General features: G+C 34.6%; 1 pseudogene; it reads right to left on the reverse strand.

Moving 5' to 3' along the window:
- Positions 1-10,251: 10,251 nt before the first annotated feature.
- Positions 10,252-12,978, reverse strand: LOC133879299 (beta-glucosidase 17-like; annotated as a pseudogene).
- Positions 12,979-14,625: the final 1,647 nt, after the last annotated feature.

Consider the following 14,625-nt stretch of genomic DNA (forward strand, 5'->3'; position numbering starts at 1 on the left):
GCAGCCTGCTGCAGAAGAGACAAAATCTCTTTTATACAGCAAACATCAACAATAGTGAGATCAGAAACATATGTGTTTCCCTTTGCATCATGTTTAATCGTATATTGTTTCCTTGGAACGCCCCCATTGAGATCTCAACAGAAGCTTGTCAAAATGGAGACAATGAACTGACCAACTCTTCTTGTCTGCTCTTTCTTCTGCTTAAGTTGTTGTTCTCATTTTCTCGCTGATCCACAATATGAAAAGGTTTTTATATCTCGAACTTTCTTTTGAAGGAGACTTGGTTGAGTTTTAATTTTGATCTGTTTGTGTGATTGGCTTTACAGTCTCAGCAACTTTCGAGGTCTCACTCCGATTGGGAATCCACCGAGGAGTTGGAGCCTAGCTTAGGGCATATTCGGGGCGAAGCCCCTCTGAAATAGGTATTGAGATCTCAACAAGTGCTCGTAAAATTTGAGATCCAACATTGGGAAGTAAGTCTACTCGTTGAAGAAACGACCATCTTCTGCTCACGTGGCACCATAACACGTCAGCCCTCATTAAAAAAAAAAAATCAAATCAAATCCAGCATTTCATTCACACTTAAGCTATTTCTTTCTTCCCCAAATATTCCCCCCCCCCCCCCCCCCCAATCTTTTCCTCCCCTTTTCCATTTCCTCCCAATTTCACACGCATTGACTATGGCAGAAAACTGAAGAGAGCAGAGAGCAGAGAGACTCAAGAACTGAAGAAGGATCAGAAGAGATGTTTCCAAACATCAAGGTCTTGGAATCCCCACCTATGCATGACAGTTTTTGTATTGAATAAAAAGAAAACGACATTATATAAATGCAATAAAGCTGGCAATATGATTGAAACAAAGTAAAACATCCTATACAAATTGTAGTTTCGAAGAGTTCCACTTTCTTCTTCTTTTTTTTTTTTTTTTTTTTTTTTTTTCCCCTGTAGGTTCAATCCTACGAGTTTTAGTAGTTCCTAGCCAATGTTCTTGATAATAATAATCAGAAAGGATAGATGACAGGTGGTGTTGAATATCCTGATTTGGGATCACGTACTTCATTGATTCCTTTGTTGGCTGGTCCGGCATAGGAACAAGAAAGAGATCTCTTGTTGGTGTAGGTTCGTCCCTCCTTCCTTATTGATAGCCTGCTTACCAAAAAAAAGAAAAAAAAAATCACCATAAATCATTATATTAAGAACATAGATACTATTAACAAATCAGAGGAGTGGTGGATTGATGAAATTCGCCAAATAGACACTAGATTAGTTTCATTCAACCAGTCTCCAGCTGACATCCTCTTTGATAGTCGCTCACTTCCTGCAAGATGAATGAGGTTTAAAGCCCCATGCACGTGTTGCTCAATGCTCTAGCAAAGCAAGAAAGCATATCAACCGATAAAAACATTCATAATATAGACGAGAGTGCTTTAAACACAAACGTGAAAGATATGATTATGAGGAAATACACCTAATTTACACCAGATATGCGCAATGTGAAGACAAAATGGCTTCTTGATGGTTGCTCATTCATTTGTGTCCTTCCCCCCACAGACCTAAAAGACAATGCAACAAGCTTTTTGCATTAAATTTTACTCAACCAAGTAATATGAACATTAAGAACAAATCTCAAAGAAAACCATACATTGAAAGAAAAAAAAAATGCAATACAATTTTTATGTCCAATTGACAAAAGTAATATTGTAGATGTATGATATTTTTGAAGATTGAGATAGTGTAAGCCTTTCTCTATGCCCCATGAGTACATTTAAAATAATAGACATCTCTTATTTCAAATTACATAGGCATGAAGAAACACATCTTTGAAACGGGTACTACATCTCACTTTAAGATAAAACTCTAAGAGATATGTAGACAAAAACCGGCTACAAAATGCGGAACACGATAGATACAGAAGATCCCCTTATTTTTTGTAACAAATAGCAAGAACAACACCTCTAGCATTGCGCAGCCTGCTGCAGAAGAGACAAAACATCTTTTATACAGCAAACATTAACAATAGTGAGATCAGAAACATGTGTTTCCCTTTGCATCATGTTTAATCGTATATTGTTTCCTTGGAACGCCCCCATTGAGATCTCAACAGAAGCTTGTCAAAATGGAGACAATGAATTGACCGACTCTTCTTGTCTGCTTAAGCTGTTGTTCTAATTTTCTCCCTGATCCACAACATGAAAATGTTTTTATACCTCGAACTTTCTTTTGAAGGAGACTTGGTTGAGTTTTAGTTTTGATTTGTTTGTGTAATTGGCTTTACACTCTCAGCAGCTTTCGAAGTCTCACTCCGATTGGGTATCCACCGAGGAGTTGGACCCTAGCTTAGGGCATATTCGGGCCGCAGCCCCTTTGAAATAGGTATTGAGATCTCAACAAGTGCTCGTAAAATTTGAGATCCCACATTGGGAAGTAAGTCTACTCGTCGAACAAACGTCCAGCTTTTGCTCACGTGGCACCATAACACGTCAGCCTTCATTAAAAAAAAAAAAAAAATCAAATCAAATCCAGCGTTTCATTCACACTTAAGCTATTTCTTTCTTCCCCAAAAATTCCCCCCCTCCCAATCTTTCCCTCCCTTTTTCTATTTCCTCCCAATTTCACACGCATTGACTATGGCAGAAAACTGAAGAGAGCAGAGAGACTTAAGAACTGAAGAAGGATAGGAAGAGATGTTTACAAACATCAAGGTCTTGGAATCCCCACCTATGCATGACAGTTTATGTGTTGAATAAAAAGAAAACGACATTATATAAATGCAACAAAGTTGGCAATATGATTGAAACAAAGTAAAACATCTTATACGAATTGTAGTTTCGAAGAGTTCCTCTTTCTTTCCTGTTTTTTTTTCCTGTAGGTTCTGTCCTACGAGTTTTAGTAGTTCCTTGCCAATGTTCTTGATAATAATAATCAGAAATGTGAGATGGCAGGTGGTGTTGAATATCCCGATCTGGGATCACGTACTTCATTGTTTCCTTTGTTGGTTGGTCCGGCATAGGAACAAGAAAGAGATCTCTTGTTGGTGCAGGTTCGTCCCTCCTTCCTTAATGATAACCTACTTGCAAAAAAAAAAAAAAAAAAATCATCATAAATCATTATGTTAAGAACATAGATACTATTAACAAATCAAAGAAGTGGGGGATTGATGAAATTCGACAAATAGACACCAGATTAGTTTCATTCAACCAGTCTCCAGCTGACATCCTTTTTTATAGTCGCTCGCTTCCTACAAGATCAATGAGGTTTAAAGCCCCATGTATGTGTTGCTCAATGCTTTAGCAAAGCAAGAAAGCATATCAACCAATAAAAACATTCATGATGTAGACCAGAGTGCTTTAAACACAAACGTGAAAGATAGGATTATGCACAATGTGAAGACAAAATGGCTTCTCGATGGTTGCTCATTCAATTGTGTCATTCTCCCCACAGACCTAAAAGACAATTCAACAAGCTTTCTACATTAAATTTTACTCAACCAAGTAATATGAACATCAAGAACAAATCTTAAAGAAAACCATACATTGAAAAAAAAAAAAAAGAAAAAAAATAATGCAATACAATTTTTATATCCAGTTGACAAAAGTAATATTGTAGATGTATGATATTTTTGAAGATTGAGATAGTGTAAGCATTTCCCTATGCCCCATTAGTACATTTAAAATAATAAACATCTCTTATTTCAGATTCCATAGGCATGAAGAAACACATCTCTGAAACGGGTACTACATCTAACTTAAAGATAAAACTCTAAAAAATATACAGACAAAAGCTTGCGACAAAATGCAGAACACGATAGGTACAGAAGATCCCTTATTTTCTATAACAAATAGCAAGAACAATACCTCTTGCATTGCGCAGCTTGCTGTAGAACAGACAATCTCTTTTATACAACAAACATCAACAATAGTGAGATCAGAAACATGTGTGTTTCCCTTTGTATCATGTTTAATCGTATATTGTTTTCTTGGAACGCCCCCACTGAGATCTCAACAGAAGTTTGTCTGCTCTTTCTTCTGCTTGAGTCGTTGTTCCCATTTTCTCACTGACCCACCCACAATATGACAATGATTTTATACCTCGAACTTTCTTTTGAAGGAGACTTGGTTGAGTTTTTGTTTTGATCTGTTTGTGTGACTGGCTTTACACTCTTAGCAGCTTTTGAAGTCTCACCCCGTTTGGAAATCCATCGAAGAGTTGGACCCTAACTTAGGGCATATTTGGGGCGTAGCCCCTCTGAAATAGGTATTGAGATCTCAACAAGTGCTCGTAAAATTTGAGATCCCACATTGGTAAGTAATTCTACTCGTTGAACAAATGTCCATCTCCCACTGACGTGGCACCACGCCATGTCAGCCCTCTTGAAAAAAGAAAATCAAATCAAATCCAGCGTTTCATTCACACTTCAGCTATTTTTTTCTTCCCAAAAATCCCCCCCAATCTTTCCCTCCCTCTCTCCTTTCCTCCCAATTTCATACACATTGACTATGGCAGAAAATCGAAGAGACCAGAGAGACTCAGGAACTAAAGAAGGATAAGTAGAGGTGTTTACAAACATCAAGGTCTTTGAATCCCCACCAAGGCATGGTTGTTTATGTATTGAATAAAAAAAAAAGGGGCATTATATAGAAGCAACAAAGCGGGCAATATGATTAAAACGAAGTAAAACATCTTATACGAGACACAAGCTAATACATTTTTTACATCCAATACTATATCAACGGCTAATTTTACATCCGAGAAAGAAAAAAATGCTATTGCATTCAAAAGGCATCAATCTGTTCGATTGACATGATGATAAGTTGGAAGAAGCAATATAGTTCTACTAAGCATATCTACGTAAGACACACTAAGCATAATATTCGAACCCTAGCTTGATGATACTCATGTACGTAAGAGATGAGATTGCATCTGAGCTAATAGTTGCTTGATTTTGTATTTGAGTAATTTCTAATGCAATCACATACGAACATCAAATTTTGAGCCTATTCAGCTAAAAAAAATTGCTCTCCACATAAAGACAAGATTCACAAATTGATCTCATAACAGATAGCAAACCTGCGTAGGTAGGTGCTGGTCCATGTTAATGTTGTCAACTCATCATAAATCACAAGCGTATAAGCATACCATCAAATGGTTGGAAAGTTCAAACACAACTGTACCTGGAGAAGATATGCCAGCTTTGAGTTCGAAAAGGAACACGATTTTCCTTCTTTGCCAATTTAAATATTACATCAGCCGAAGAATATAAAATTTTATTGATAGTCTAATTACAAAAAATAAAATCATAATAAATCATTATATTAAGAACGTAGATACTATTAACAAATCAAAGAAGTGGGGGGATTGATGAAATTCAACAAATAGACACCAGATCAATTTCATTCTACCAGTATCCAGCTGACATACTCTTTGATTGTCACTCACTTCTAGCAAGATCAATGAGGTTTAAAGCCCCTGTACTTGTTGTTCAGTGCTCTAGCAACGCAAGAAAGCATATCAACAGATAAAAACATTCAAGATGTAGACCAGAGTGCTTTAAACACAAACGTGAAATATAGGATTATGAGGAAATACATCTCATTTACACCAGATATGCGCAATGTCAAGACAAAGTGGCTTCTTGATAGCAGCTCATTCATTTGTGTCCTTCCTCTACAGACCTAAAAGACAATGCAATAGCCTTTCTACAATAAATTTTACTCAACCAAGTGCTATGAAAGAAAACCATACACTAAAAAAAAAAATGCAATACAATTTCTATGTCCAATTTACAAAAGTAATATTGTAGATGTATGAAATTTTTGAAGATTGAGATTGTGTGAGCCTTTCCCTATCCCTCATGAGTACTTTAAAATAATAGACATTTCTTATTTCAAATTCCATAGGCATGAAGAAACACATCTCTGAAATAGGTACTACATCTCACTTCAAGACAAAAGTCTAAAAGATATACAAAAAAAAGCCTGCTACAAAATGTAGAACATGATAGATACATAATATCCCCTTATTATCTATAACAAATGGCAGGAACACAAACTCTTGCATTGCGCAACTTGCTGCAGAAGAGACATAATCTCTTTTATACAACAAACATCTACAAAAGTGAGGCCAGAAACATGTTTGTTTCCCTTTGCATCATGTTTAATCATATATTGTTTTCCTGGAACACCATGTCAAAACCACTTGATTGCTTTGTTGATTATAAATCACGGATCATCTCATTGTATACTTCCAACATTGAAGCCTACAAATGTTTATGAGAAAATTATTAAGAACTTTAGTAGAAAATGTAAGTACATTAAAACCAATTAAAATAAAAAATTCTAGATAGTTTACCTGCGCCTGAACATTTCTTTTCCCAGAAAATTGGAAAAATAAATTAGGAATAATCAGGTAAGATGGAGTTTAATATGGATTAGGATCCCCTCATTTCATGGACTAAATTAAATTTTAGGGTAAATATCTAATAAATCCTTGAGTCATAGCGCCATTTGAATTCGATCCGTCACTTTTTGAAAGTCAGTATTTGGTGCTTAACTTTTTCGCGAATTTGAAACAGGACCTTCCATGATTTTTTCGTCCATTTTCGAAACCTCCATTAGTTCCACGTAAGCATTTTCACCAAATCATTTTAAAATATTATTTTCTTCATTTAATTATTAATTTAAAAAATTAATACATTATTTTTTTAAAAAAGAAAAAAAAAAAGAAAAAGAAAAAGGGATTTGGGGGTGGCAGCTTGCTGGATCTAGGGGTGGATCGAAAGCCACATCTAGGGATGGAATGTCAAAACGACTTGATCGATTTGTTGATAATAAATCATGGATCGTCTCATTGTATACTTCCAACATTGAAGCCTACAGATGTTCATGAAAAATTATTAAGAATTTTAGTACAAAATGTAAATACATTAAAACCAATTAAAATAAGAAATTCTAGAGAGTTTACCTGCGCTTGAACATTTCTTTTCCAAGAAAATGCGAAAAATAAATTAGGAATAATCAGATAAAATGGAGTTTAATACAGATGATCGTGTGATTATAATCTGCATGGATTAGGATCCTCCTCATTTCATGGACTAAATTAAATTTTACATATCTAATGGTGCTTAAGTAATCCACGCCCCCAGTGAGATCTCAACAGAAGCTCGTCAAAATTGAGATCTTAACAAGTGCTCGTAAAATTTGAGATCCCACATTGGACTTGTCGAACAAACGTCCAACAATCATCCATCTCCAGCTGACGTGGCTTGCCCTCATTAAAAAAAAATAAAAAAATTAAATTAAATCCAGCGTTTCATTCACACTTCAGCCATTTTTTCTTCCCCAAGATTTCCCTCCCTCTCTCCATCTCCTCTTAATTTCATACGCATTGACTATGGCATAAAACCGAAGAGAGTAGAGAGACTCAGGAACTGAAGAAGGATAAGGAGAGATATTTACAAACATCATGGTATTGGAATCCCCACCTAGATATTGCTGTTTATGTATTGAATAAAAAGAAAACGGCATTAATATAGAAGTAAGAAAGCAGGCAACATGATTAAAACGAAATAAAACTTCTTATACGAGACACAAGCTAATACAGCTTACATCCAAGAAATAAACGATGCTATTGCATTCAAAAGGGATCAATCTACTCGATTGGTGCGATGATAAGTTGGAAGAAGCAATAAAGTTCTACTAAGCATATCTACATAAGACACACTAAACATAATTTTTGAAACTCAGCTTCATAATACTCATGCTCCATAAGAGATTAGATTGCATCTGAAATGAGGATTATCCTAATTAATCCGTGTTTGTGGAAGTGCTCCTACATGTACGTACTTTCTCTTTTCTTTTTCTTTCTATTTTTCATTGTTCTTGTTTCTGTTCCTCAGAAAACTCAATGTCTACAAGCATTTAAGAAATTTCTATGCCGAAGGAAATAGTCATAGAGAGAGACTTGGATGTATCCTCGTGAAAGTATCCCATATAATGGCCCTTCCATCTTGGTGTACAGCCCCTTCGTACTTCAAAAGGAATAAAAACCCCAGATATAATATATATATATATATGAGAGTTCAAGATACATATATATACTGTATACATACGAATGTTAGTGCAGTTACATATATATATATATATATATATATATATATATATATACCTGGTAAGCGCTTGACCTTGGTCCAAATATGAAACTTGCCGGAAAATCTGTCCGGTTAAGACTCTGATCAGTGCAAGCTGCTAAAGAACAGGTGGCCATCAAGGCAAGGAGGAACAAGAGGAGCGGATGATGATGAATTTCCATGTCAGAGTTGTTTGCTAGACAACACCCTTCAACTCTGCTTGTGTTGTTTTGGGTGATCAATTAGTGCTTATAATTAATTAATTAATTAATTAATTTTTTTTTTTTTATATGTCCATACAAGAGGGGGATTTAAACTAGTGACCTCCGCTTTATGAAGCGTAGTTCTCAGTCGATTGAGCTACCCCTTGGAGACACTATAATTAATTTTGTTGCTTCTTCACTTTTTTAAGTTTATATTTGAATTATTATGCAATCTTATGTTGAACGTACGGGGATCACAAGTTAGCTGGAGATCGAGAAATAACATGAGAAACTTTTGGTAAAATAATATTTTGAATTAGGGTTAAATGCAACAGCGGATCCAAAGGGGGCGAGGGGGGGACAAACGACCTTCTTGATCCGCCTAAAAATTCAATTAGCCCACCATGGCTTACCACAGTAATACGTACCGTACACTTTTTATAATTAATTAGATGTATATAATTTTCTTGTATAACTTCGTGATATTATAATTTTGTCCCCATATATATTCTTGCCTTGAGTTGAAGAGCAACAAGCTATTCTTCACACTCATTTCACATCGGTTGATGTGACGTGTTTTAAGTTCAAATCTTGTCTCTGTCATTTACCTTTTTTATTTCAATTAAATATTTCACGTGTTAAAATTTTGGGAATGTTTATATAGAAAAGTGAAAAAGTTTTGTTTTGTAGTGAGTTTTTTTATTTGAATAATAATAAAAAATGATTGATGTGATATAAAAAGTGTAAAAAAGTTAGAATGTTTTTTTTTTGGGAGAAGTGAAAAAATATAGTGGGAGAGTTTGAGTAGTTTGCCAAACTAACCCTTAAATATTGTGTAGTTTAGCTAGCTTATATCTAATTTTTTAAAGGTAAAAATGGGGCAATATTAACTAAATTAATTAGCTAATATAAAAATTTTACTAATTCTGCAAGAGATGTTCTTAGAAGTAGTATATAATGAGTTTTTGCCATTAATTAGTTGATGAACGTTTCTGTTATGGCAAAACCATCGATCAATGAAACCCAGGAATATTTCACCCTTGTGACATTGCTTGTACTAGTGCGTGTAGCTTGTGGTACGTACTTCACCCAACAACTAGTTTTCGATGTTGCCTTGTATTTGATTGTTGTTTGCAGGGTTCTCTTTGTTTTTCAAAGCATCCTTTAAGTGTTTCACGTGATTTAAGTATAATCTTATATAATTAAGCTCTTTGACATTCTTTAATTTGTAAGCCGGTTTTCAAAAAGTTATAAAAGAAAGAAATCTAGATCTAATAAATAAATCATAAAAAAAGCTAGCTAGGCTGGACCGGAGAAGACGATTTTCTCTTTTACCGTTTATTTAGATATATAAGCTACCAAACTACTCAAATTACATGTAATTAATTGGTCCCTAATCAAATTACATGTAATTTCGGCTGCTCAATATATTGCTTGGATCCTTGTCCCCCTTTTCACTCTTTATTTTAGGAGGAACATCTTGAACCAATACGCAGATCGAGTACTTGAGGTATCTTTTCAATTTGTCCTTAAAATCTACAAAAGTGAGGCCAAATCGAACGGTGTAACCGGAATCCCATTCAAAGTCGTCATAAAATGACCACACATAGTATCCCTTCACATTAATTTACTCCCTCCCTGCAAAAATTCCACCGTTCAAATCCTCCATCAAAATTGAAATAATAATCTTTATCTTTCTCTTTTTGTTTTCAAAAGAAAAATCATATTTAGTCCATTTCTCATTTTATTTGAATTTAATCCTCAAAAAATGACAACACAAAAAAACATGTTTTTTAATTTGTTTTCTATGGAAGACTCGCCACTTGCGGACATGGTGTCAACATTGGGTGCTAACAAGGATGTTGTGTTGACATACTTGTCAAATAAAACATATGTACTAGATTGTAAATCGTTAATTAAAAACTAAACAAATGACAAGATAGAAATTGTTATACCGTTCTCCGTTATGTATATAACGGGATTGTTGTATTTTTCTTTTATATATAGCATAAGCTTTTGGAGTCTCGTAGGATAGATGAAAAGCCAGCTCATAGCAGTCTGCAAAACAGTTTACACCATATTGGTTTAGTAAAATTGCATGCATCAACATCACGCACAAAAATTGGTAACATGTGACATGCCTATAGAGACGTACGAGCTAGAGATTGAGATCCCTTAAAATTGGCTCTCAAATTGCATATAATTTGGGCAGCCCCACAGAGAGAGTTGTGGACCCACTTGCTATGGCATATGGGTTTGGCACTTCGAGCTGTCTAGGGCAAATAGGCCCTGCAACTCCTCATTATAGAAGTTGCCCAAATTGTGTGCAATTTAAGCATCTAAAGGTAGAGAATTATTATGAGAGAGAGAGAGAGAGGGTTTACCGAAGCACCAATAGGAGTCCCATTTTTTTTTAGCTGTGGTAAGAAAGGACATGAATTGGATTAGATAATTTAGTATTTATGTAATCTTTGAATTGCAAAAAATAAAAAATAAAAAGAAAAGAAAGGGTTATATAATTTTTGTTACTAGTGAGAGTGACTTGCCTATCTGTTTCATAGCTGATGTTGACACTATTGGTTGAGGAATCGCTTTTTGCATAATATGTAGTATAGTAATTTATGCCAAGAAAATCTAGAGACCCTTTTAGGAACTTTGATTGAGCTGCAGTGAATTTTGGCAATGGATTACCGACCAAATATTTCATGCTCTGGGGATAGTCACCATATATAATTGGATTGGCAAACCTGCATAAATTGTGAATTGGCAAACCTGCATAAATTGTGAATGATATCAAGCATTTTTGTGCCTATAATAACATCAAATTTCCTCCATATGACAATTTTATAAATTGGGTTAGAGAAAATTCCTCTAACCTAATTTAGAGAAAAAAGCTGTCCATAAAAAAAGATTTATCCAAGAATGTATCTTACAACACTCACCATCCAAACAAAAAATCAAGAGATCTAGAGGCGGCCTTGAGGCTAGCAGAAGTTTGGAATTTCGGCTCAAACCAGGGGGTAATCAATGTAATCCCAATTTTCCCCTTTTGATATGGCTACACATATTCATATTAAGTTAATCACAACATGCCCAACATCTCATATTCACTTGGTTGAACAAATATAAAAATTTTTATAATCAATTTTTTCAAAATGAAATAATTAGGGGTATCATCACTCTTCTTGTTTGCTTTCTTTTTAATCTTTTCTTATACATTGGAATTTCTTGTTTTGTTCTTGTTCTTAATTGTGTGTTTCTCTTGTATACTTTTCATGTACTTGAATTGTGCCCTTTGCATTTTTTAATGAGATTTGATTACTTATCCAAAAAAAAAAAAAAAACCAATACAAACCTGGTACTTGTGCTTGTACAATTTCACAGCGGTTCCATGAACAAGAAGCGAGTTGTGGGAGACAATATAAGGTTCAGTGGCAGTTCGAGTTACCGGCCGTGCAATTTCCGACGTACTTAGAACATCTTCTAGGTGTGAAACCACTGCCATTGTACCCATTGATGCTTAATCCATTTGGTTCTTTCATCGTGACCCAGAGCATGACTCGATCACCAAAAGTTTTGAAGCAAAAATCCACATAATCTAGATAATCCTTCCTATATATTCATAAAATGGGGTAGTCACATTAATTTATTGATATGGTAACATTAATTTTTTGAGCATTGGAGAGTATATTTTTTGTTGAATTTTTTTGACTTACACTATCTTTGGACTTGAGAGTCCACCATACTCATCTACTAGTGCTTGTGGAATATCAAAATGGAGGAGAGTCACAAAGGGCTTGATACCTGCCCACAGTATGAAAATTCACGATAAGGGCGTATAGAACAATTAATCTAAACATTTAAATCTTTTTAAGTTCTAAAACCCATTTTTTATAAGGGCTTTAGTTTTTGTTCTGTACTTGTACGTGCTTGACACAAGTTGAGGGTGCATGCTATGCGTCCTCAATTACGTATGGACAAGATACATGATGCAAGCCATACTCTTTGATAAGATCATATCAATAATGGATATGGATAGGTTTTAAATTTCAACAATTAAGTCCTCAAGTTTTCGTCTATTTTCAAATAGGTCCATTCGTCAACTCACCCTCCAACTAATTAACAATATGTCATGTCAGACCAATCAATTAATGTCACGCGACTCTCGTTTGACACGTAATGTGTTAAATGTATGTGCTGCGTAATACAATTAATTTAAATTACAAATATACCGACTTAACCGACAAAGTCGGTTAACCGAATCGTAAGTCACTTTTCCGAACTGAACCGTTGCCCACACCTAAATTTCTTTGTTTTTATTTTTAAGGTTGAACTTGGAGAGGCTTTTCATGACATACAATATTATGATAACAATAATGCCATTTAGGCTTTAAGTTTGTTTGGAGATTCTACATGCTCCATGTTCTTTGTGTTATTCAATTTTTATTTGTATTTAAAGATTTGAGTGTAAAAGTTCTTCAAATGTGAGAGGATGGGTGCCGAGCAGTCAAAGCAGATACCTGAGTAGGTGGGAGCTTACTTCTCATATGAACTGTTCTTATCGCATGCAATACGGGCAGTTCATTGCACTTAATATAGATCCTTCCTAGCCCACTTCCGCATCTACATGCCAAAGTTGTCACTGTCCATGGCTTAGAAACCCCATGGGAGTGAGAGTTTGAAGGCTTCTACTTTGATAGGAGAGGTCTACATGTAGATTTCACTTTAGAAAGTCCTTTTTTTTTAGCAGCCATACTAGGACATCTTTTAAGACATATTGGAATAGACATATATCAAGAATACAATTTGTTGTTTCATGGTCAAATAAGAGTATGACATTGTCTGCATCCCATTATGAAAAGAGTGACAACTCAGTTGATGATTGTTTGGTTTTGCGTTTCGACTTGGGGCTTGTTTATAATCTTCGTGAGCTCCACTTTCTCCTGCAAAACATTGTATATAATCTTTGTCAAGATTTTAACATTGTTCACTACACATAAAAAACAAAGCCCAACAAAACTTTAGGATAGTTACGCAAAACCAGTTCAAGAATTAATAGGCATTCATGAATTAATCAGGAATTTAACTAATTAATTGGAATGTTGAAGCAGATTTTTGGATGGTCGGACCGGTAATGGGGCTCCAGCAAAACAAAGAAAATAGTTATCAAAAGTCCGTCGGTCCTAGAAGACCGGAAAGACTCTGATGCTTAAGTCAATAACAGTTCTCTAAGAAAAGAATAGGGAACATGAAAGAGGAAATAATGTGTATCATCTCTACATGGGGATATACCCCTTTTTAGTGAAGAGTTTTTTGGCTTTGGAAGTAGACAGTCACACAACATATTAACATCATAACAACGAACACAAATTTTGCTTTTAGTCAACCCATGTAGAATGAATGGTGTGATGAGATGTTTAATTCTTCTTGATGGTAGTTGAATATATAGGAATGCATTAATACTTTCATGGAGTGAAGAAAAAAAAAATCAAGCAAGAAATTGGAAGAAATCTATCAAGATGCGATCATTAATAATGGATGTGGATTAACTTTATATGTTGGGGAAGGATCAATTGATACAATTTACTAATACTAATTGCTATTATTGTGAAAAAGATTTCTGAACCTTTGAAAAGTGGAATGTGTGCTTCTTCTTCTTTTCTTTTTTAATTTTTTTTAATTTTTTTTTTATTTCAACATTTATGTCTCAAAATGCATATTAGAAGGTTTTTCTTTCAACTTCTGCGATTCAAAAAGTGATTTTTGGATGGGGCCTAAGTGAAAATTGAATATTTGATGAATTATCCCCAAAAGTAACTTTTGTCCATTTATGTGACAAATTATTTTTGCCTTCTTTACAAAGTGTACCCAGCTCGTCTATTCCAATCTTGTCCATGTGAGTACTCAATCCCATCCGTCCAGCATAATTAAGACTTTTAAGTACACTAAAGAAAACATATATATATATATATATATATATATATATATATATATATATATATATATATATATATATATATATTTTGGCCCGTAAGAAAATATACATGTTGTAAAAGCACCGTACTAAACGTCCCAGATTTTTTATTTTATTATTATTATTTTTTTATATATATATATAAAATCAAAATCTCATAAAAATTAAAAGGATAAAATGGAATAGGTACTTGTGATGAATAGCTACCTTATTTGGAAATAAGGCTTGATGCAAATTGCAATGTCTTGGTTTTTTGGGTGGAAGAAAAGGAGAGGGGAAGTAGGTTTTGGTTTGACCGATAGTGTTGTAGGTAGAGTTAACAA

This window comes from Alnus glutinosa, chromosome 10 (genome assembly GCF_958979055.1).
Source record: "Alnus glutinosa chromosome 10, dhAlnGlut1.1, whole genome shotgun sequence".
Taxonomy (NCBI): Eukaryota; Viridiplantae; Streptophyta; class Magnoliopsida; order Fagales; family Betulaceae; genus Alnus; species Alnus glutinosa.